We start from the raw sequence: 25,220 nt of genomic DNA on the forward strand, positions 1-25,220 counted from the left end.
CATTATTAATGATATGACTCATTCTTTAATATAGTTGTTAGTTAGCTGCAACTTTTGAGAATTGTTTGTCATATCCTTGGACCACATATTGGCAAATAACTTTTGTTATATATTTCTTTAAGTTATCTATATATCTTGGGTACCAGACCCTTATCTGAGATATTTGATATATTTTCCCAACTCACAACTTCCTTTCTTATTCTAGTTGTATCACTTTTGTTCATGCAAAATCTTTTAAATTTACTTTATTTGAAATTATTTTGTCTTCTTGATCACTTCTCTCCCTTATTTGGTTAAAAATTCATACCCTAGGCTTAGGTGTCAGTAGTATCTGATCTGGTTCTCTACTAATTTTTTATGGTATGATCTTTACTATTCAGGTTATCTAAGTTTAGCATGTTCTAACTGAAAGGGGCCTCAGTCCAGCGCCTTCGTTTTTCAGGATTACTATTTTCATCTGGAGTTGGTAATTAGACTGAATTCAGATAAACAAATGGCTAGAAACCAAAGCAAATTTTATTTCAGGGTTTTCGTGCTCTTATTATAATTTAATGTATGTTTCATTTCCCTCTTTTTCAAAGTAGTGGTCCTCACCAATCTCATATAGTAAAAAAAAAAAAAAAAAAAAAAATTCCTTTCCGGGGAACCAAGGGGACTTCGAATGCAGCTATACAAGGGGGACCACAGACTCAGGGGGGTCCCTCCGATGCTATTTTTATTACTCCATTTCTGGGACTTCCAAAATATAGTCGAGGACGAAAGTTGAATTTTGAAGGAGAAAGAAAAGATGGTGTGAGGAAGCTGGAGGCTGTGGACGGGGGCGGCGGCCGGGGAGCGGGGAGCAGTGTAAAGGAATCTATTTTTATTTCCACGGATTCTTCTTCTTTCCCCTTCTCCCCCCTTCCCCCCCCCCCCCCCCCCCAATTTGCGTGCCCTCCTCCATTGGAAATCAATGGGAATTCACCGATCTCCGGAGCTATTCAGTGCTGGGTGCTTGGATGTGAGGAGGGAGATGGGGAAGAAGCTTCTGTAAGACCGTTGCTTGCCGCCTAACTTTTCTTTACCTCTTCTTCATCACCCTCTTCTTTTTTTTTCCTGAAGAAATGTTGTCCCAGGGAGTGTCTGACTAGTTCTGCAGCTTGGCAAAAAAGCCAGACGTTACCTCATAGCTGTGGCCAGACAGCCTATTTCTATGCCAAACAACCGATGCACTAGCGCAGCGCAGTGCCTGCCTGATTAGCCCTTCTGCCGCTTTCTAGAGGCCTGGAGTGTTTTGTTCAAGGTGGGCTGCTGAGTGGGTACTCTGTGTTCTTTTTGTGCAAATGAGCCGGGGGTTGGAGGGGGAATGCAGGGGGAGCGGGGACCTCAGAGAGGGCCAAGCCGGGGGCTGGCTGGGGGGCTGCGGGCTGCGGGCAGCGGGGAACAATAGAGGAAGGTTACATTAAAATTCGACACTCATGGGATTGTTGGAAAACAGTATCCGTTTGAGCTGAGCTGTTCGAAACCACACTGGGGGCTCCCAGTCCTCAAGGGAATGGGGAGGAGGGGCGGGGGCGGAGGGTCAGAACAGGCACGGGGGAAAAACACAAGGACCCTGATGCTGGAGAGGGCCAGGCCAAATTAAATGCCTAATTGTTCCCCTTTCTTTAAGACCAGGGCACCTTTGATTTCAATTCAGAATCATCAATTCATCAGCATCTTGGGGTGGGGGTGGGGGGGTGTTGCAGGGAGGGGGTAGGAGGAGGGGGAGAACGGGTTGGGAAGGGGAGGAGTGTTTGCCAACACAGAGAGAGACCACGTCCCATTTTTCTTTTTTTCTTTTCCCCTGTAATTGATTTACTCGCTTTTATCTGGAGCTCAGTTCATTTCCTCTAGGGTGGAGTGGTTTTTTGTTTTTTTTTTCCTCTCCAAATAGGGTCTTGGGATTTAGAGGTGGAAGGGTCCTTGAAGGTTACAGTCATCATCATCCTCATCATCATCATACCTTAAGATTGGGGTAGCCTACCCATTATACAGTTGTCTCATATGACCTTCACAATAACCTTGGGAAACAAGTACAGTCTAGATAGCCACTTTATAGCTAAGGAAACTGAGTCATTCAAGATTTTAAGTGATTTGTCAGACAGCTATTAAGAGAGAGGATTTGGACTCCTATTTTCCTGACTTCCAAGTTCAGCATTCTCCCTTCCCCGGAATTTAAAGAAGAGACCCATATATTTAGTAAGTAGAAGAGCTGGAGAATGTAAACCCAGATCTGTTTCATTTGCCCTCCTGATTTAGGGTTTTAGGATAATAGATTTCAAGATGGAAGGGCTAACAACAGAATCAACAATAATGTATTTTACATATATGTTATTTCACTTAAGCCTCACAACAACCCTGAAAAGTAGGTGCTATCATTATTCCCATTTGGATGAGAGAAATCGAAGGGAATAGCAATGGACTTGTACAAAATCATAAAGCTAGTATCTGAGGCATTATTTGAATCCAGGTCTTCCTGACTCTTTAAGTCTAATACTCTGTCCACTGCCCCATCTAGTTCAATTGACTCATTTTACAGATGAGAAAATTGAGGGACAGAAAGGATAAATAGTTCACATGAGGTCACAAAAGTCTCAAGTGGCAGAGCTGGGATTTGAACCTAGATTACCTCACTCTAAGTTCAATGCAATTCCTCTTCTGAGGTCAGGTGGGAAAGCCATTCAGTGTGTACAAGTTGGCTGTATAGGCAGAGGTTATACAAACATCCATCACCTCAACTCTGACCTTTAACCTATAATCCTCCCAACTGACCTAACCCCTTGGATAAATTAATCGGCCCTCAGAGAAAGTGCTAGATGCATGGGAAGATTTTATTTTAAGAATAACACCTCAAATTTGTAGTCCCTTCCTGCCTCAGGGGCTTCTGGGCCCTTCATAACTAGACTGACTTTCAAATTCATCTTAGGATCTTGGCAAATATTGCTAATAGTGTTGGACATGTGAGAACTTTGGCCTCAGAGGAAGGGATTTAGATCACAGAATCCTAGAATGTTAGAGCTGGAAGAAGCCCTAGAACATAAAATGTTTGAATTGGAAGGGACTTTAGAGCTTATCCAGCCAAACCTTTTCATTTTACAGATGAGAAAATTGAGGCTAACCACAGAATGGCAGTCACATGACCCATAACAAAAACCCAAGACTATATACTTGAAACCAAGGCTCTTCTCATAGGAACACATCTTCCCTCACTTTACTCCTTAGAAAAAACAACCACTTAAGTCATGCCTATTTTTATTCTGATGAGTGATGGAAATAACTTAGGCACATATTTTGAGGCAATGCTAAGAGTACTTGGTACCTCTAACTTAAATTTCTTATGAAACATACTTTCCCCTATCCCATACCCTACATTTAGACTGCTCCCAGCACAGAACTGTGCACCTATTAAACACTGAACAATGAATGAATGAATGAATGAATGAATGAATGAATGAATGAATGAATGAATGACTTACAGGCAAGAAATATGTTCAGACAAATTTCAATGTTCTAGAAAAGTTAAACCCAGACTTCCTTCCAATGAACAGCAATCATTTAACAAACAATTTATTTCTTGAGCACCTTGTCACATGCACCTCTCTGTTAGTTACGCAGTAGTAGTAATATTATGATTGAACAAGTATTCGCATTTTGCAGATGAAAAACCAAAAGTCAAAGTGGCCAAGTGACTTGCCCAACCTAGTTAGTAGCAGAGCTGTGGTTAGAACCCACGTGTCCTGATTCTTTGTCCTAGACTTATATTTCATCTGAACCTGAATATGTCTAGAATATGTCTAGCTTATATTTGAGGGTTCACTGGCAGTCAGCATCATTTAGTGTATCACTCTTAGGGGTCTTATTAAAATTGCTCTACAAGAGTTTTCAATTTGGGGATGTTACTAAGCTCCCATAGATTTGTGGAGTGGAAGCTAATATACTGGGTTACCAAGGTTATAGGATCCATAGGGTCAGAGATTTCAAACTGGCCAGGGCTGCAGAGGATATCAAATCCAATTCTTCTCTCCATCCTCATCCCACTTTCACAGATAAGGAGGCTGAGGCCCCAAAATGTTAGGTGATTTACCAACATCACACAGGTAGTTAGTGACAGAGCTGAGATCTGAACTCAAGGCAAGTTGTTCCAAATTCAGCACCATGTCTATTATCCTTCATTGTTTGGTGGGATTACAGATTTATTCCACAAGACTTCAGAAGCATTTAATCAACCACCTCCATTTTCACAGATGAAACTAAGCAGGGCTGTCCTGGGAAATGTTTAGCAATTGATTCACTGGGGGAAAAATAATGCTGCACATACTTTGAAGATTAATATGTGTTACTAACATTTTCTCCATCACTTTCTTAAGTTTAAAAATCCACAAAATGATAAATTCAGCCCTGATTTATAGCTTTTGCTGATTTCTTAGGTGCAGATGCTCATATTGAAAATGTGATGATTAGAAGTTGCAAGCCAATTGGAGGTGACTCGAGCATAACACCTGAAGCTAAGCCCAAGAGATTTACCTGACTTGTCCAAGGTCACAGAAATATTAGGAAACAGAAGTGAGATTGGTACCAGGTCCTCTGACCCCTTCAAATCCATTGTTCTTTTTCCTGTGCCAAGGAACTTCCTCCATAACTCAATGACACATAACAAAAATATATGAAGCAACATCTGTCTGTACAGGGTTGGCAATAGAGTGGCTGGCTGAAGAAGGATGCTAGATACAAAAGTGAATATAACAGTCCCTACCTTATCAGAATTAGTGGTAGTGGTGAGGATGGTGGTATTTTTGATAAAGCAAAAGTAGACATACAATAAAGATATGGCATGAGGGATGGAACGTTGCATTGGGAATCAGAAGACCTGGGTTGGGATCTGAGATCAACCAATGATTTGCCATGTGACCTAGTACAAGTCATGTTCCTCCCCCTGCCTCAGTTTTTCCATCTGTAAAATGAAGGGTTTGGAGTAGTTGATCTCTAAGCTCTCTCCAGTTCTGATATTCTGTGATCTGTGTTTTGCATACATTAGAAAGAAAAAAAAGATAAAAGCAGTCAGCCCACTGAGCTTTCTTTGCCCCCAGCTCTTACTCCAGGAGATATCATGATAACACAGTAAATTAATTTGACCTAAAACCATTGTTTGCTTCAAGCAATAGACAGCTGACTCTTGGTTACCTTTGTGCCATTAGGGCTCCATAAAAAGCATCTTGCTGCATGTCACCCAATGAGGTCATTCCTTAGGGGGCTCTCTTAAATCCAGGAGACTAAAGGTAACAATTAAATGCTCCTCTAGGCAAACAATTAATCAATCAATGAGTAGTTATTAATAAGCTTCTGTGTGACAGGCACTATACTGGGCACTGGGGAGACAAAAACTAAAATAACTCTTGCCTTCAAGGAGTTTACATGCTGTGGGGACACACACACACGCACACACATACACATACATGCAAGCATGCACCTGTGTGTCTATCATATATTACTGTATGTATGCAGACCTATAGTATACATGATATATAATATACACATGCATACAATATATATGAACGAATGAAAAATTAAGTGTCTACCATGTGAAAATCTCTGGGCTAAGAGCTAGGGATACAAACAGCGAATTAAAACATCCTTCTTAAGGAACTCCCATTCTACTGGGGGAGACAATACATATGGGGGTTTTAGCTGTCATCTGGAAAGGTGCCATGGTCCTTAGGGTGCAGGGTCACAGCAAATGCTAATGTCTCTTCCTTAATGTCATTTCTACTGATAAAATGATACCAGTTTCTGATGTTGAACCACTTGGCAGTGCCAAGGACTTTGGTGGCAAGAATTCTCTTTTCCAGGTCTTTAGTAGTTATGGCCCTAGCATCTGCAGGAGCTATTATTGCCAGGTAGAATCTCTACAGAGCTTGCTTCCTAGGCTGCCAACTGCCTCTCCTCAAAAGTGCCCAGCTGCTGCATCCAGGTTAACTTACCTGCCTCATGGGCAGCATTTGATTGGCAGTTCAGGATGGCTGACTCCCTCTCCAAAGGAACTGCTTCCTCAGATGATGATGATGACTATAAGGGCTGGGCTTGAAGTAAGACTAGTGTTTTAGGGGTACTGCCTTTTCTAGGGACCATGTCTGTGTATACATATGCATGTATAAGTATGTATACATACATATGTATATATATGCATGTAAACATATAAAATGAATTCAAGGTAATTTGGGCTATACAGCTCATCACCATTCTACTTGTCAATCAAAGAAGTCACGTAGTACTGAAAAGAGTACTGGATTCAGAGGCCCAGGTTCAGAATTCTTGCTAGCTGGGTGACCTTGGGCAATATATTCACTCTCCCTGGGCATGTTTCCTTCTCTAAAAATTGAGAGAGTTAAACTAGATAATCTCTAAGCTCCCTCCCAATTCTAGACACCTACAATCTTCAGTTTCTATAATCTATCATGGGGAGACAAAGAGCTCTGAGCTTTTCTATGAATAAATAATAAGTTCTTTGGGGCAGGGGGTATATGTGAAAAATGAGAAATCGTAACTATGTCATTGAGTGAACCAAGGTTTTGCTGTGGTCCACATTTTGCCCTGATTATAGACCCCACCTGAAAGTCTTGGGTGCCTTAGGCCTTAGTTAGCTAGAGAAATACATGTTGAAATAACAAAGGATGATAACCATAGGGTCCTAGAGTGTCTCAGCTCTACCACAGGACTTAGCCTAACCTCTGGATCTCTAGGGATGAGGCTCAAAAGGGGAACTCATGAAGTTCTCCCTCCTCCAGGCAAAAATGAAAAATTGAGGCAGCCCCCAGGACCATTAGAGGAAAGCAAGAGATCTGCCTGCATCATGCTGAAAACTCCATCAACATGCCTTGTGTTTTTCTGCCTCACTTCCTTTGAAGAAATAGTTTCTCTTACCAAGGATTAAATTTCTGCTTTCTTTATGCCAACTTGTCTTCCTCTACCTGTTCTGCAAGGACTACCCCGAAAGCTTCAACATGAAGACTTCCTGTATTACTACAGTCCATGGTATCTTAGACTGGAGGCAGGTGTTCTTACCTTTTTGTGTGAATCATGGACCCCTTTGGTAGGCTGGTGAAGCCTAGGGGATGCCTTCTTGGGATAATGTTTTTAAATGAGTAAAACAAAATACATAGGATTAAAAGAAATCATTAAAATATTCATTAATTAAAATATAGTTACCAAAATATGTTTTTAAATTCACATACCCCAGATTAAGAAGACTGCAGAGTTAAAAGATCACTGGAGAATAATTTGGCTCATATCTCAGCTCTGTCACTTACCAACCTCTCAGAACCCGAGTTTCCTTATCTGTAAAAAAAAAAAAAAAATAGTGGGTGGGGTGGGGTAGGTGGTGAGGATTAAACCAGTATATTTCTAGTAAACAGACTTGTGGCTAGGTAACACAGTGGGCAAGTGCTGAACTACGGAATCAGGAAGTACTGAGTTTAAATTCTGCTTCAAACACTTACTAGCTCTGTGACCCCAGGTAAGTCATTTAAGCTCTCTGTGCCTCAGTTTCCTCCTCGATAAAATGTAGTGTTGTCCTCAATATCCTCCAAGATCCTTCTCAGTTCTAAATCTGATAGTTTCCTACTATGAAGTTCCATGATCAGCCTGGTACTATGAAAAGAGCACTGGATTTGGAGTCAGAAGACCGCAGTTTGAATCCTGATTCGACTTTGCTAGCTTTGTGACCTAGAGCTCTCTAGGCTTTAATTTCCTCTTCTGCAAAATGAAGGGATTGGACAGGGCCCTCTGAGGTGTCCTCCAGGCCTAGAGTTGTCCTTCTGTCTTCCACCTCCTCTCCTGCTGAGTTTACAGCACTTATTGTCAGCACCTCTAATGCGGTGATTAGTGCCTTACTGCCTTACGTCAGCTCCTGCATTATGTGGGCATGGAAGGCTTGTCTTGTTATTCACATTTTTTACATATATGTGTCCTGTCTCCCCAACCAAAGTGTAAGCTCATCTCCGATACATGATGACATGACTTGCACTTGACTTTGTTTTGAGGGAGGGAGGGCTGTGCAGGTCACCATCCTCACTTCTCCTCCAGAGCCATCTGAATCCAGTGACCAGATATTCATCAGGATGACTGGAGATGAAGTACAAGTCATGTCATCATTTCTCTGATGGTATGGTCTTCTTCAGCAATAAAGGACGAACATAATCCTGGTGAGTAGATGCAGCTGGCTGAATGGGGACCCACTGGTAACTCAACTCCTCCTCTCCTGTCTGCCTCCCCCTCCCCTTCCTTCTCCTCTCCAAAAGAAGGCAAATTTGGATGGCCAAAAGATACCCAGTTGACTTGGATTTTACTGGCCCCTTCCCCTCTCCTCCCCTCCCTCTCCTCCCCTTCCCTCCCCTCCCTTCCTTTCCCTTCTAGTTACAAAATCTACAGCAAACTGAAACTGAGACACCAATGGGCCCCTGCCCTAAGGGCTCCTCTGGACCCTTGTAGCTTTAGAGTGATTATCAGTAGTAACGGTTGCTGTTTCCCTCCCAGCCAGAAGTCTTTCGTTTTCTTGGCCTCATTAAAGGGGCCATTCAATGAATGGGCGTTGTCTCACAAGCTACATAAGCTTGACCAACAGGCAAATGGCAGAACCTCTCACAGCTTTGGTCTTCTCATCTATAAAATGTGAACAATAATATATGTACCACCTACCTTGAAGAGGCTTTGTGAAGGAAGTCCTTTGGAAGCCTTAAAGCGATATGAAACTATGGCAGTTGATTAACACCTTCTACTTATCTTATTGAATGGAGTCACTAGCCTTGTGTTCCATCAGAGTTAAGGTACAAGGGGCCATAAGGGAAGACCTGGGAAGTGCCTGGCTAGTGGTGGTTCTGGGCCAGCTGGGCAGGGGGCAAGAGTGGCAACTGTGGAGAAACTGAGTCTCCAACCAAGTCTAATGATCATTGAGCAATCTCAAAAGTTATTTGTGCTGAAAACAAAATAAAACAAACATACATTAATCCCTCCCTGTGTGCCAAGCACTGTGCTCAACTGAATACAGGTGGGGTGGGGTGTGACTTTCTCTGTGTATGTGTGTGTATGTATGTGTGTGCAACCATGGGCCTGTTTTCAGTTCCATTATAGAATATCAGAGCTTGAAGGGACCTCAGCATAGAATGTTAAAATTGAAGGGAGCACGAGGACACAGGATATCCAAGCCAGAATGAACCTTCAAAGGTGTAATGTTAGAAAAGGAAGAGACCTCACAGGTCATCTAAATCCATCTCCTTATTTTATAGATGAGGAAACTGAGGCCTAGAGAGGTTGTGCCAGTTTTATTCTCATTTAGACTGATGAGGTTTAGGGGAGATGTGTAACTTGGAGTTATATCTATGGATAACAAAAAAGACCAGTATCTTCTGTCTTCTGGTTTTATGTTCAAGTAGAGTTAAAGGAGAAGGTACTGAATGACTCCCTATCAAAGGACTAGCATAAAACAATTGTGTGGTACCTAAGTCAGTTCCTCTTGACAGGGCACCAAGGAAGAGGCTTGAGATAGAGACCTGTGACTGAGGCCTTAGCCCTGTCAACCTCATTAGACCAGAAGTTAACTCAGGCTTCCTCGATACCTCCCCCCCGCCCAGGCCTCATCACACCCTCCCTCAGCACTCCTCCCTCCTCTCCACTGCCCATCATCTCATAAGGAAGGGTGGCAGCTGTCCTAAACTTAAGAAAATATCACATTCTTGTTTGGAAAGATGTTAGGAAAAGATTTATGGGTCTGAGAGGATAGGGGAGCTCCAGTAAGGCAGTAGTGCCATGTCATTACGGTCTGAGGTGAGGGAGGTAAAGTAGAAATGGAAAGATTTGACAGGCCACCTGGGCAGAAAACTCACAGCTGGACTGAAAAATAACTGCAAATCATACAACCACCTACAGCAGAAGAAAGGAAGAAAGGATACCAAATGTTTGATGATGGTAATGGTGGTGAAGCCTGAAACTAGCAGGTCTGGCTTTGCATTCTTTCATGCAGAAAAAGCTAAGTTGGGAGTTATCTTTTCAGATCTACTTTAAAAAAAATAAATTGTTATTGATTTCTTTTCAGAGTATCTAGTGGATAAGAGAGCTGGCCTCAAAGCCAGAAAACCCTGAGTCTGAGTCCTACCTTTGACACACACTGGCTGTGTGACCCAGATCAAGTCACTTAACCCTTCAGTGCTCTAGGCCAGAGGTGTCAAACATGCAGCCCAGGCAGATTAAAGTGTAATTGGGAAATGTTTAACAAAATAAAAACATAATGGAACATAGATAATATTAACAATGTTGTTCTCTAAGTCAACGTGCAGCCTGCAGGGATCTTTATATATGGTTTAGTGAATCCATTTTTACTTGAATTTGACGCTACTTCTTGTGTGGCTCAGAGACCACCGACTCAAATAAAAATCAGAGACTTCTCAAGGTAGAAGCAAAGCAGCGATATTTTATTACAATCTCGAGAGAAAGGGGCATTTCCTCTCTGATAAGTAATCAGGAGAGTGAGGCAATTACAGAAGATAAATATAGAGATTTTACAGCCCTAACGCAGATCCCACCCCCTCTGCTGACCTTTTACTCCCATTGGTTGGGAGGCAGGCTCACAATCTAAACTCGACAGTCTACCTTGTGAATAGGGGACAAGGTAACCATGGAAAAACCAATGGGCATTATGTCGATGTAGATGTTGATGTGGCACCCCAATGGGGGGGTTATATTATGCTGATATGGCAACCCAACTGGGGTTGTGTTGTGGCAACCCAAGGAGGGGTTTAAGTTTCATATTCCCAAAAGTCACATGATTTCTGGGAAACCAAAACTTAGGCCAAACAATCTACTAAAAGCCTTTTGTTAAGCACTGAGAAGTCTTCACTACCTTCATTCCATTCATTCTCTAGGCAATTCTTTCAAATTGTAAATTGTAGAGAAGGTACTGACTTGCATTGGTAGTTTGGATTGAGTTTGAATTGAATTGAGTGTCTTCACCTGGAGTTAACTCTCCTAATATAATATAATATATAATATCATATTATATGTATAATATAATATACATAATATATAATATCACTTTTCTTTTTACATCACCTACATTTCCCACTACATCCCTCCTTCACCCCCTCCCAGAGAGCCATCCCTTGTAACAAAGAACAAAAATTTAAAATAAAAGAGAGTGACAAAGTTTAACAATATTGGTAAAGTCTGAAGTTACATCCAGTACTCCATACCTATGCCCACTCCCACCTTGGCGAAGGAGCAGGGGGTGGAGAGGAAAGTATTTTCTCATAACTCTTTTTTGGGGTCAGGCTTGCAGCTGAACTTGAATGAGGAGCATCCACTGCCCAGAAAAACTGGCACCTTAACTTGTTAGCATCTCAAAGTGTTAGAGGAACAGGGAAAAGTCAACAAATGGAAGCAGATTGAAGAAGCCACATGGCTAGAATTCAAGATGAAAATGCAAATCAACCTTCAAAGTCAGCATGATATAGCATGGAGAGCACTGGATATGCAGTCAGAGGATTTACATCCAGGCTGTGTTATTAGCTAGCTGTGTGGTCTTAGGCAAGTTCTGTCACTTCTCTGGGCCTCAGTTTCCTCAAATGTAAAAAACAGGCACATGAGCTATCTACCTCACAGGGCTGTCATGTGGCAAACACGTGTAAACCTCAAAGTCCTACATAAATTTAAAGTTTGTGTATATTGTTGTTGATATACCCTACAGAAACACCAGTAGGCCCCAGTAATTGTCATGATCCTTTTTCTGCCTTCTGTCTTCTGTCCCAAGGCAGTGTTAGTCTGAAAGAGGATGAGGATGTGGGTGATCCTCAGAAGTCAGCCAAGTGATAGGATATGGGAGCAGGACTCAGGAAGGTATCAGAAGGTTGTGAATGAAGGTTGCAGATACATCAGGTAGGAGAAGACCCAATTAATTCTCCCATTTTGACACATCCTCTTCCTAGAATTTCACTATGCTCTCCTCTTGAAAGTGCTTCATATTTTCCTAAAACTTAGAATCAGTTGGCATGCCAAGGAGGACAGGACCTAGATATTATAGAATCATAGATAGTATAGGATCTCAGAGCTAGAGACCATCTAAGCTACTCCTTTTTTGTGTCCCTTGGTCATATGATGAAGTCTATGGCTGCCCTCTCAATATAATATTTTTTAATGCATAAAATGCATAGGACTACATGGGAAACCAAATATATTGAAATGCCATTATATTTTTTTTTTCTAAATCATGGACCCCAGTTTAAGAGCTTCTGACCTAGATCAACTAATCATTTTACATATTGAGAGAACTGAGGAACACTGAAGGGAAGGTCCTTCTAAGGTCACACAGGTAAAGAGGAGCAAAGGTCAAAGTTTAAACCTAGGTCCTCTGGGTTCTGACTCCAAGTTCACTGTTCTTCTCACTGCATCAGGCTCAGATGAATGAATTCCAGATGCACAGGAAAGGAGCAAGAGAGAAGATTGAGAGATTATGGGCCATTCAAAGGACAATAGATGTGTCCAAATCCTGAAAAGTATAGTCTCTGCCCAGCTGGTCCAAATTAAAACCCAGAGAGCCCTGGCACCTGCCTTTAATTTAGATCTTTCCAAATTGAAGGATAACAGAAGGATAAAGATGATCTGTAACGTCAAACACACAAAGAGAGACATAAAAAAAGCCTACTACGTGAATTGCCTTTCTCCACCAAAATCCTCCTGATATTTCAAAGTGATGTGGAGGTGATACTGCTTTCTTAAAGATTCTGCCCAGGGGTAGCAATCATAATCTCAGACAAAGCAAAAGCAAAAATAGGCCTAATTAAAAGAATTAATCAGGAAAATACATTTTGCTAAAAGGTATCATAGACAATGAAGTAATATTAAAAATTTTATAGCAAATTTCTCTAAGGTCTTGTTTCTCAAATATATAGGGAACTGAGTCAAATTTATAAAAATAAAAGCCATTCCCGAATTGATAAATGGTCAAAGGATATGAATAGTCAGTTTTCAGAGGAAGAAATCAAAGCTATCTATAGTCATGAAAAAATGCTCTAAATCAAGACAATTAGAGCAAGGCAAATTTAAAACAACTCTGAGGTACTACCTTATACCTATCAGAAATGACATATAGTGGAGGGAGTGAGAAAAAAATAGACTAATGAATTGTTGGAGAAATTGGGAACTGGTCCAACCATTCTGGAGAACAATTTGGAACCATGCTCAAAGGGCTATAACATGTGTAAAACCTTTGACCCAGTCTGTACTCCAAAGAAATCAAAGGAAAAGGGGATATATGGACAAAATATTTATAACAATTCTTCTTGTGGTGGCTAGGAATTGGAAATTGAGGGGATACTCATCAAATGGGCAAAGGCTGAACAAGTTGTGGCATATGATTGTGATGGAGTACTACTATGCTATAAGAAATAACAACAGGGATGATTTGAGAAAAAAATGGCAAGATCCATATGAACTGATCCAAAGTGAAGTGAGAAGAACCAGGAGATCATTGTACACAATAGCAGCAATGTTATGGTAATACTCAACTGTGAAAGACTTGGCCATTCTGATCAATACAATGATCCAAGACAATTCCAAAGGATTCATGATGAAAAAATGCTGTCCATCTCCAGAGAGAACTGATGAATTCTGATTGCAAATAGAGTGTAATTTTCTCACTTTCTTTTTTTGTTTTAATTTTTTGCAAGATGACTAATGTAGAAGTATTTTTATATGATTTCACATATATAATTGATAACATTTTGCTTGCCTTCTCAGTGAGTAGGGGAGGGATGGATGGTAGGGAGAGAATTTGGAATTCAAAATGTCGATAAATAAATTATTTTAAAAATTAAAAACTCTGCCAGGAGAACACAAGCTCTGGCAAATTATGAAGGTTTCTACCGAGGGATAACCCTGCCTAGTCTGTCATCTGAAGAACAGTCTAGCTATTTTCAAGAAGACTCATCACCCAACTGGGCACAGAATGATATATTTTTTAGCCACAAAAAACCTCAGAGTCAGTCCATGGCACAGAGGAGTTGGAATCTGCACAGGTGGAGGAAGGATGCCTACTGTCCTAGTTGTAGGAGACCATTCCACAAAGCAAGGAGCTGCTCTGGCCCTGGGGCAACTTGCCAGCCAGCTGCTCCCTGGACCTAGAAGAGGGTGATAGGAAGAGTTCTGACCAATGTTGGTCACTTCAGAGGATGGAAACCGACTGGGTGTGGTTCAGGAAGTATAGCTCCCAACCTCTTGTGTTTGCCTCAAGTGCACAGGAGTTAGTGAAGTAGAGGGAGAAAGGGAAAGGACTCAGTGACTCAGTGGCTCTGCAGGAAGCAGAAGTCCACATGTCCTTCAGGGAGAGATCTGACTTTGGTAGAGTCAGGAACTTTGCAGCACAAGAAGGCCAGCCAGCTAACTCTGGAAGAAATAGACCCTTTTATTTGGGGAAAGCCCAAAAAGAGAAAGTCTCAAGATTTAAAAGAGAACCCATGTCAGGGAGGCAGCATGACATAGTTAAGAAAAAAAAAAGACAATGCATTTAGAGTCAGATGACCTGAGTTCAAATCCTGACTGTGATGCTAGGCAAATCATTTATCCTCTTTGGATTTCAGTTTTCTTATCTGTAAAATAAGACGCTGGACTTAATGATCTCAAAGGTCCCTCCCACCCCAAACCTGTAATTCTAGGACAATAAAGAAAGGGTATTAGGATAGCTCACTGATGCCAGCTTTTGACAATGGAGCCAAAACTAATACCTCCAAATTTAGTTAGCCTGCCACCTGACTCCCACTAGGTCTGGGATGGACATCTCCAAAGTGGAGCCAGAAAGATGAAGGGAAGAGATACAACCAGACATGTCCTCAGGAAGCCCCTAGCATGATGGTCTTCATTACACAGCAAGAAGACTTGGATCCAAGGAGGATCTGCTGCCATGACTTGGCCTGCATCTATACTAACCCTTCCAAAGGACTCTTGGGTCCATGTTTCAGGGAGGTTCCTGGGTTGGAGTACTTGCTCAGAGGTCGTGGAAGCTCCTGAATCAGACATTCTCCGATGTTTTATAGAGAAGGATGGATTTTTCTCAAGTGGATATATTCAGTTTAGAACAGAAAAAAAAGCATTAGGATGCCATGGATAGAGTGCTGAGCTTGTAGGTAGGAAGGCCTGGGTTCAAATCCCACTGAAGACACTTAATAACTGTGACCTTGGACAAATCCACTCACCTCTCTGGGACTCATTTGTTAAATGAGAGAGTTGGATGTCATAACCTCTAAAGTCCTTTCCAGCTCAAATCATGAACTTGTGAAAAGGGAGCAGGGGAGACAAGAGAGGCTGTTTAAAAAGAAAAGAAGAAGCAGTATAGGAGAAAGGGGAATCAGGCAGAAAGAGAGGACATGGTTAGGGAATAGTCAGTTAGGCAGAAAAAGACTAGATCAGAAAAATAAATCCCAGCAGAGGTTCTTTCGTACTATACCAGGGAGTTTGGGAAAAAAGTCAGAATCAATGGGTTAAGAAAGGATTTAAAGTAGAAGAGAAAGAAATTGATGGTGAATCATAGTGCACAGTGATCTTGAGCCCTGGCTGTGAAAGTGACCTGGGGCCTCGTGCCCTGGCTCCCTCAGCCATTGGAACAGCAGGAGAGACCAGGGGTTGAGAGGCTGTTAATCTGGTCGGCATCACTTATGTAAATTATGGAGCTGAGCTCCTCCTAGTCTGGTTTGGGTACAGAGTGACCCAGGGCACAGGGTGTGTGTGGCTGGGACAGTTGCATGACGTAAGCACAGATGAAATCACCAATCCTTGAAGCATTCAGGCAGCGCCTGCTCTTGGGTTGCTCAAATCGATGAGCAGACGGTACACAGGTGGGCAGCCTGGAGCAAGTTATTACATTATCAATTCAACAAACATTTCTTAAGTGCTTCCTCTCTGCAGGCCACTATACTACATAATGGAGTGTGGGGAGGATGCAAAAACAAAAAATGAAACAGACCCTGCCCTCAAGGACATTACTTTCTGGAAAATGATAAAGGTTAGGGGTGGGGGTGGGATATAACATATGCACAAGAATGTAAATGCAAAGTTTATGATAATTTCAAGAGGGAGGAAATAGTAATAGGGAAGAAGGGGAAAGGAAATCATTAGAAAAAGTTTCCTGTAAGAGATAGCACCTGAACTATTGATTCTATAAGGCAGAGATGAGAATGGAGTGCATCCCACAAATGGGAAAGGAAGTCTACAAAGACCCAGGGATGGGAGATGGAAGTGATGTGTTCAGAAAACATCTGGAAGGCTGATTTGACTAGAATGGAGAGTGTGTGAGGAAAAGTAGTATGAAATAAGACCGATTGCTCCAGAGTTATGGATCCCACCGGAGACACCAACTTTACTGAACCAATGCGGAACTCTTCAAGCTAGGGAGGGGGGGAAGAACCATTTAAGTCCATCTCTGCCTTGTTTGCTTTTATTTTCCCCAACTCCTCAGAGCTACATCATTTAGCCTTGAGGGAATACTTTTTTAACTGAGGACCAACTTGATACTGACCAGATATTTGAGGAGGAGGGAAATAAACCCAGATCCACAAAAGAAGAAATCATCTTCCTATTTAATCTGATCATCTTGGTCCACAAGAAATCTAAAAAATGGAGCAAACCAAAAGAACAGATGGTAATGCCTTGCAAACTCTTTCTCTGTCAATACACATTTTTGAGAAACACCAGCTTTTCCTTAAATTTGAAGAATGCTCCATTTTCTTCTAAGACAAAAATGCTACACTGATGGCCTCTATTTGTCCCAAGAGGAGCCCAACAGGGGTTGAAGAGTTCACAAAGAACCTGGTGGACAAGAAGACTCATGAGTGTCTATCTTGAAATCCTTATGATCATTCATGTCTGAAGTGAATGAGTTGGATATTTATGGGCCTTTCCAGCTGATAAGAAATCAATGAAATGCTTTATGGACCCTCTTCTACTTCCTTCTTATTCTTTTGTTTTGTCTTCAATTGGAATTATTTTATTTCAACCTATTGGTTCATAGTACAAGCTATAATGACCTTTGGCTTAGAAAGGGCAGCATGTGGAGCAAATATCCTCTGCTAAGAGTAGGAGCTCCCACAAACTCACTGTTTAATCATGTCCAACTGCTAACTGTCCCATGTTGCATCCCCTTCCTGAATGGATCTTGTAATCATTTCCTTTTATTGGATGTCAGTAATGTTTTCTGGAAAATATATACCCAGTTGTAAAGGAGAAAGGTTAAAGAGAGTCATTTGCATCATGGTAATAGAAGGTAGCTTTCTATGAGCCTCGGCTTCCCTTAGAAAATACATTCCCCATCTTGGTGTCAGTGCAGTATTGATGATGAGTAAAGGAGAGAGGGGATTGCAAGTCAAAGGTCATGAAACTGTGAATGCCTACTAAAGCCAGAAGGAGCAAAGATGGCACTCAGTTGGAATACAGAAATTGTTTTCCCAAAGGGCAGTTTGTAGGATTATAGATTTAAAGCTGGAAGCATCATTGGGGGAAATCTAATTCAATCCCTTCATTTTATAGATGAAAAAACTGAGATCCAGAGAGGATGAATGACTTGTCCAAGGTCACATAGTAAATATAAGACAGTTAGGACTTGAACCCAGATCCTCTGACTCCACTTCAAGCAAAATTTATAAATGGTCCCATTCAATCAATAAACATGTATTTATTGAGCATCTACTATGAACCCAGCACTGTGCTATGGGATACAGAGAAGTAAATATAAGATAGAGTCTATGGCCTAACTGAATCTGTGATTTAGAGGAAGCTAGTTAATATATGCGAAGAGATAAAGAGTGGATCTTGGTGGCACAGTGGATAGAGCACTAGACCTGCAGTCAAGAAGGCATGGATGTTATCCATATATTAATAAGAGCAGCTATCTCCTGGGTTTGTTGTGAGGATCAAATGAGATAATGTTTGTAAATTGCTTTGGAAATCTTAAAGACTAAAAATGTTAAATTTTTAAAATTAAATTTTAATTAAATTAAATAAACTATAGCATATAACATATAATAATATGTAAAATGTATAATAATTTAATATAATAAATAGTATTATTGTTATTGTTAATCTTATAATATTCAGAAGGGGAAGGGGCTTCAGTGGTTATCTAGTCTAACCTGAAATAGGTATCTCTTCTACTACATGCTCAAAACATGCCTGGAAGTCTTCTAGTGAAGAGATTATTTACAGCTAGGTGGTGCAGTGGATAGAGCACCAGTGCAGGAGTCAGGAGGACCTGAGTTCAAATCTCACCTCAGACCCTTGACACTCACTAACTGTGTGACCTTGGGCAAGTCACTTAACCCTAATTGCCTCATCCTGGATCATCTCCAGTCATCTTGATGGATATCTGGTCATTGGATTCAGATGGCTCTGGAGAAGAAGTGAGGCTGGTGAACTGCACAGCCCTCCCTCACTCAAAACAAACTCAAGTGCAAGTCATGTCATCATTTCTCTGATGGCATGGTCTTCAGCAATGAAGGACAAACACACACACGTATTTACAACCTCCACAGGCAACTCCTTCTGCTTTTGAAAAGCTCTAATTTGTTAGAAAGTTTTTCTTAAGTCAACCTCCTTGCCTCCCTGTAACTTCTACCCATTGTTCCTGGTTTTGCCATCTGGGCCAAGCAGAGCAGATCTAACACCTGTTGCCTGTCTATCTCTCATCGTGGAATTCTCTCCATCCTCACCTCCAAACCTTAAAATGCCTAGTTTCCTTTAAGACACAGTTGGAGTACTAGATTCCTGATCTCCTAGCAGTTAATGCCCCTACCCAAATACTTTGGATTTATTTTTCATATACTTGTATACATACATCTCTCCTTGAGGGCAGTATTTTATTCATTGCACCAGATAAGTCCTGTCTTTACCGCTTCACATACATGAAGTTATTTCAACTGCACAGTAACCTTGCAAGGTAGCTACTGCAAGTAATCTTATTCTCCTTTACAGATGAGGAAGTGGCAGGTCAGGGACTAGTCCAGGGTCACTCAGCTGGTAAGGGTCAGAGAGGCAGGATTCAAACACAGGTTGCTCTAATGCCGGGTCTAGTGCCCTAGTTCCTGGAACTTAACCTATAAGTCTGGCAAGTGGCCATTTCTTTTGACCCATTTCCAGCTCTCTCCTTGTGTGCCGGTTCCAGCCTGTCCCCTTTATATCTAACAGAAACCTGATTTGTTATCGCTTATTCTCTGGCTTGTGGATTTCCCATATAAACAGTCATGCATGCACAAAAACAGGAAAGAAAAACACTCAGGTCCACGACGTCTCTTGAATGATTCATTCACTTGGAGAATCCTGAAGAGCAGTGTCAATTCCAGACATTAGTATGCAAATTTTAGTCTCTGAGTTCCCAACTCATGAATGGAAACTAGAGAGTGATTTGGCAAGAATTACTGTGTTTGCAGCATGTAGGGCTCCCCCTGCCCCAATTTAATGAGAGTAGTTTGACTATAGATTAGACTCATTAGTCTTCTACCAACATTGTACCCTTTGAATAGACTGATTAATAGAGGCGGATTAACAGGGCAATTAGATGGTGAAGTGTATGGAGTGTGAGACTCAAGAGTCAGGAAGACTTGAGTGCAAATCTTGCCTCTGAAGCTTACTAGTTATATGCCCATGAGCAAGTCAGTCAACCTCTCTGGGCCTCAGCTTCCCCTTAGATAAGAGAAAGATAATAACAGCACCTACCTTAGTGGTATTGTTAGAATCAAATAAATTAACATATGGAAAGCACTTTGCAAAAGTATGTAAATACTAATTCTCATTATTATTCAAAACATTGGGCTGGAAGGGACCTTAAAGATTATTTAATCTAACCTCCCCATTTTGTAGATGGAGAAACAGAAGCCCAGAGAGGGAAAGGACCTTGCCCAAAGTCGTAGAACCAGTTGGTAACCAACCCCAGCCAACCACCCTAATTGTGACCAGCATTACCCTTTACCAGGACAGTTGTCTCTCAAGTCTCTCCTCACTCCAATCCATTCTCCATGTAGGTGCCAAGGTGATTTTTTTCTAAGGCATGGGGTCTAACTGTGCCACACATCATGACCTTCTCATTTCAGCGAATTCCTGTGGCTCCCTGTTACCTCTGGAATCAAATATAAACTTGTTTGTTTGGCATTTAAAACCCTTTCCTACTTTTCAAGCCTTCTTAATAGCTTCCCTTCCTCTATGTTCCAGAAACGCTGACCTACTTGTGGTTCTTCAAACATCTCCCATCTCCATTCCTGCCCTTCAACCAACTGGTCCCCACCCCTGGAATGCTTAGACTCCTCACCTCCACCTCTGAATTCCTTCAAGACTCAGCTCAGAACTTCAAGTCTGAGTGACCTTTCCTGGTTCTCCTTCTCCCAGTGCCTCCTGCTCTCTGATTGCCTTCACTAAACTTCATATAACTTTTATGTACATGTTGTCTCCCCCATTAAAATATAAGCTCCTTGAAGGAAAGGACTTACTTTTTGCCTTTCTTTGCATCCCCATCACTTAGCACAGTACCTAATAAATGTTTCTAAAGCTACGTTGATTTGAATTGATCTTTTCATACTGTTACACCACTGAAAAGGTTGCGATCACAGGCACAAGTTCCGAGAAGCCATACTCTTGGGAAGGAACTGGCCGCAATAAGCTCTGACCAATCAAAAGAGAGGACTGGACCAACTGATCTCAAGGGTCTCTTTCTAGCTTTAACATCCTATGTTATTGTGGCCCAAGGCCTCTTCCAGCTCTGGTATCCTGTGGTTCTATGATCCTATAGGGAAAATTTCCAATGCCACAGACATACACACACATCTTGAGGCATTGTTTGCTTGTAAAGCTTTTATAATTTCTACCCCATTAAACATTTTTTTGCTGATGGATTGTTCAAGTTGGCTTCCGCAAAGGGACCTAGACAGATAAATACAGACAGACAAAGGAAGAGAGGAGAGACAGAGAAAAAGAGACAGACAAAGAGAGAGGGAAGGAAAGGGAGAGAGATTAAGAAAGAGAAAGAGAGGGAGAGAGAGAGATGGGGAAGGAGAGGAGGAGAGAAGAAGAGAGAGACAGAGAGAAAGACAGAGACAGAATTTATTAAGCATTTACTTATTATGTGCCAGATATTGTGATAAGTGCTTGAGGACACAGATACAAACAAGTACAGCTGCATGGTTCAGAGCTGGCCAGCAAGTCACTGTGGAGACCTGATTCCAGGCAAGAAAAGATGAAAGCAAACCTTTCAGACCCAGGTACCCCAGGGTCCAAGTCCAAGGTTCTAGTGAGAGAGGATGAGGATGGTGGCTGGAATGAAAAGGTGGAGAAGGTGGCCTAGAATAAAAACTGAAGATGCCCCTGCCTCATCACCTTCTCTTGACCCCTAGGATAGCACAAGACAGGAGGGGCTTCTGAAGTCTTGGATATCAGCCTTCTTTTTTCATATCATTCCTTCCTGTTCCCTGACACACTGTAAAACAGCAGACAAATGGTGTCACTGTTCTCTCTGGAGTTGGAGTTGATAACTGTGTCCTCCCACAGAGCCAGAGCGCTGATTTAATACGTGAACCAAGCCCCACACATGGTCTCCATTCCCAGAGACCCAAAAGCTCAGAGCCACAGCCAAGCAGGACTGAGCTGAAGGGTTTGGCCCATTGTCTGTGGGGGCAGGGATATGAACTAAGGGGCTGGGGGGTGGGGATCTGCTAGTATTTTTATTTAAAGGAGCTGGGAAAAGGTGGGGTGAAAGAGAAAGAAAAAGAAGGAAAGAAGCAAGGAAGATTAGACTTTTTGTACACACAGTTACAGAATTACTCCCTGACTTGTTCTCCCTGCTGACAGCATCAATCAATAGAGCAGAGTCTGCCCACTAAATAAAGATACTGGCTTTGGGTAAAATTGGACCAGACGAACAGACAGCATATTGTAAGGGCACTGCCACCTCGGAGGAAGAGAGTGAGACGTCTGGAGAGAGAAAAAGTTCTTGGCCCCAGTCATTGTGTTGTCTGCATTATAGCAAGCACTGGGGCAACAGGAAACCAGACTGGCCCAGGCTTAATCCCAGCCCCCAGGGTCTGAATTCCTTAGAACACCCGGACTGAGCCCCACAGTCCTCGGTTTCTGGAGCCAGGCAAGTGGGTTGAGATAGAAAGGGTGCTTATTATATTGGATCTGGCAAATGTTTGCCTAACAAAATGCCGGGTGGGCGTTGTAGGTGAAGTGAGGCATTGAGGCTTGAAAAGCCCATGGAGGGCAAAAGACGTGGATTTAAGCTTAGCTCCTGGAGGGCATGGAAATTTTTAGCAAGGGTCCAATTGCTCCCAAACTCCCAAACCATTTTTTCTTTAAAAAGAGTTTTATCAATTCTTTTTTGTGCTTTTAAAAAAATATAACATTTCCCAATAATCAACCCAAAGCCAAACCCTCCTTTGTAACAAAAGAGGAGAATTAAGCAAACCAAATTGTCTCACTGATGGTGCCTGACCACATATGGCCTATTCTGAGCCTGTGGTCTACCATCTTTCTGCCCAGAAGAGGAATATATCTTTCATCATCAGTCCTCTGGAGTCAGAGTCAATCCTCACCTTGATCTGTATTGGGGTGTCATTTAATGTTTTCCTTTATACTGTTGGGGTGATTTCATGTCTTATTCTCTTGATTCAGTTTGCTTCACTCTTCACTGATTCATAAAAATCTTACCATGTTTCTCCGAATACCTCATATTCATCATTTTTTATGGCACAATAATATTACATTACATACATATATCACAGTATGATAAACTATTCCCCAAGAGATAGTTCACCCTTGTTTGAAAATGAACTGTTTCAGGTAAGTTACCCTATTTATATTTTTTCTTTGCCTATTAGAATATTCATGTTTGTTGATGTTCATTAAGTTCATAGTACAAAAAAATTAAAAGAATCATGTCTGACCATTTCCCTAAAAAGGGTGGGAGGGGGAGTGGCTATGAAAATCTGGGTGGGAAACAGCTCTCCTGATTGAATCTTACTCTGGCCAAGGCAAACCAAACATAGAGATGATAATTAAATTCATAAAAATGAATGGATTCAGAGCTAGCAGAGATCTTAGAGATAATTCAGCCTAACTCTCTTTTTAAAAAAAAATGTTAACAGAGGACATACAGAGAAGTGACCAAGACTTGGACCTAGGTCATTTGTTTCAGGAGCTACATTCTATTGTGGATAAATCTGTGTGCTGTGAGTTTTAGAGAACCATCTTCTCCCTAGAAAAGGTAAGCTTAGAAATCAAAGAAAGGGAGCAACAGGGCTGTGAAAATATACCCTTAATGGGTATTTTATTCACCAATGTGGATAAACTGATTCTATCTTGAAGGAGATCTCTGTTATCTTGAAGACCTCCCGTCCCAAGATGCTCTGATGAGATTAACTACAGGGAAACATGTCCAACAATCAATCAGTAAATGTATATTAACAGCCAGTTGGGACAACTAGATGTCTAGTGAATAGAGCGCTGGACTTAGAATCAGGAAAATTAATCTCCATGTGTTCAAATCTGGCCTCAGACACTTAGCACTTGTGTGACCTTGAGCAAGTCACTTAACTCTGTTTGCCTCAGTTACTCATCTGTAAAATGATCTGGAGAAGGAAATGGCAAATCATTCCAGCATCTTTGCCAAGAAAGCCCAAATCATGTCATGAAGAGTCTGAAATGACTCGACAAGAATAACAAAAAGTTCCAGGCACTGTGCTAAGCACTAGAGATGTAAAAAGAGCCAAAAGACAGTTCCTGCCCTCCAAGAGCTTATGATCCAGTGGGAGAGACAATATGCAGATGGATACATACAAAACAAGCTATATACAGGATAAATATGTGTGCTTGTCGTTCGTTGCTGAAGAAGATCATGCTATCAGAAAAATGATGACATGACTTGCACTTGACTTTGTTTTGAGTGAGGGAGGGCTGTGCAGGTCACCAGCCTCACTTCTCCTCCAGAGCCATCTGAATCCAGTGACCAGATATTCATCAGGATGACTGGAGATGACCCAGGATGAGGTAATTAGGGTTAAGTGACTTGCCCAAGGTCACACAAGTTAGTGAGTGTCAAGTGTCTGAGGTGAAATTTGAACTCAGGTCCTCCTGACTCCTGCACTGGTGCTCTATCCACTGCACCACCTAGCTGCCCCTACACAGGATAAATAGAAAATAATTAAAGGGAAGGAAAGTACTGGTATATATAGGAGTTAGGGAAGGATTCCTGTAGAATGTGGGGTTTTAGCCAGGATTTAAAGGAAGTCAGGCAGGTCAATAGAACAGAGGAAAGAGAGTGTTCTAGCTATGGAGGGCAGCCACAGAAAGTGCCCAAAGTTGAGAGGTGAAGTGACTTTTTTGGGAAACATTTAAGAGGCCAGTGTCACTGGATCAAAGAGTATGTAATAAGGAGTAAGGTGTAAGAAGATTGGGAAATGAGTTAGGCTATGAAGTTCTTTGCCAAACAGAGCATTTTGTATTTGTTCTTGGTTGCAAAAAGAGTTTATTGAGTTGGGGTGGGGTTGGGAATAGGGAAGGGTGACATGATTGGACCTGAGTTTTAGGAAAAATCAGTCTAATGGCTGAATAGAGAATGTATTGGAGTGGGGACAGACTTGAGGCAGGCAGTCCCACTAACAAGTTACTGCAGTAATCAAGGTGTGAGGTAATGAGGATCTACATTAGAGTGGTAGCAGTGTCAGAGAAGAGGAAGCCTATTTGAGAAATATTTCAAAGGTGAAATCAACAGGTCTTGACAACAACTTGGATATAGGGGGTGAGAGATAATGAGGAATTCAGGATGACTCCTGGATTGTGAGCCTGAGGAACTGGTAGGATGGTGTTGCCCTACACAATAATAGGGAAGGTAGATGGATGGGGGAGTTAGAAGAAAAGATAATGAGTTCTATTTTGGACATCTATTTTTGAGTTTAAGATGTCTACTGGACATCTAGTTCAACGTCTGAAAAGCAATTGGCTATGTGAGATTGAAGGTCAGCAGAGAGACTGGAGGAGAAAAGGGAGATTTGAGAATCATTAGCATGAAGATGGTAACTAAGTCGAGGGAGCTTATGAATTCACCAAGTGAAGTAGTATAGAGGGAGAAGAGAATAGGACCCAGGACAGAACCCTGAGGATACCTCTGGTTGGAGGGCATGATCTGGGTGAGG

General features: G+C 41.7%; 1 long non-coding RNA gene across 1 annotated transcript; it reads left to right on the forward strand.

The window, feature by feature from the left end:
* The first annotated feature begins 931 nt into the window (after positions 1-931).
* LOC140519924 (uncharacterized) lies at positions 932-20,587 on the forward strand. The gene is made up of 3 exons (XR_011972324.1): positions 932-1,282; positions 8,101-8,219; positions 20,251-20,587. It is a non-coding gene; the product is annotated as an uncharacterized lncRNA (long non-coding RNA).
* Positions 20,588-25,220: the final 4,633 nt, after the last annotated feature.

Source organism: Notamacropus eugenii, chromosome 1, assembly GCF_028372415.1.
Source record: "Notamacropus eugenii isolate mMacEug1 chromosome 1, mMacEug1.pri_v2, whole genome shotgun sequence".
Classification (NCBI taxonomy): Eukaryota; Metazoa; Chordata; class Mammalia; order Diprotodontia; family Macropodidae; genus Notamacropus; species Notamacropus eugenii.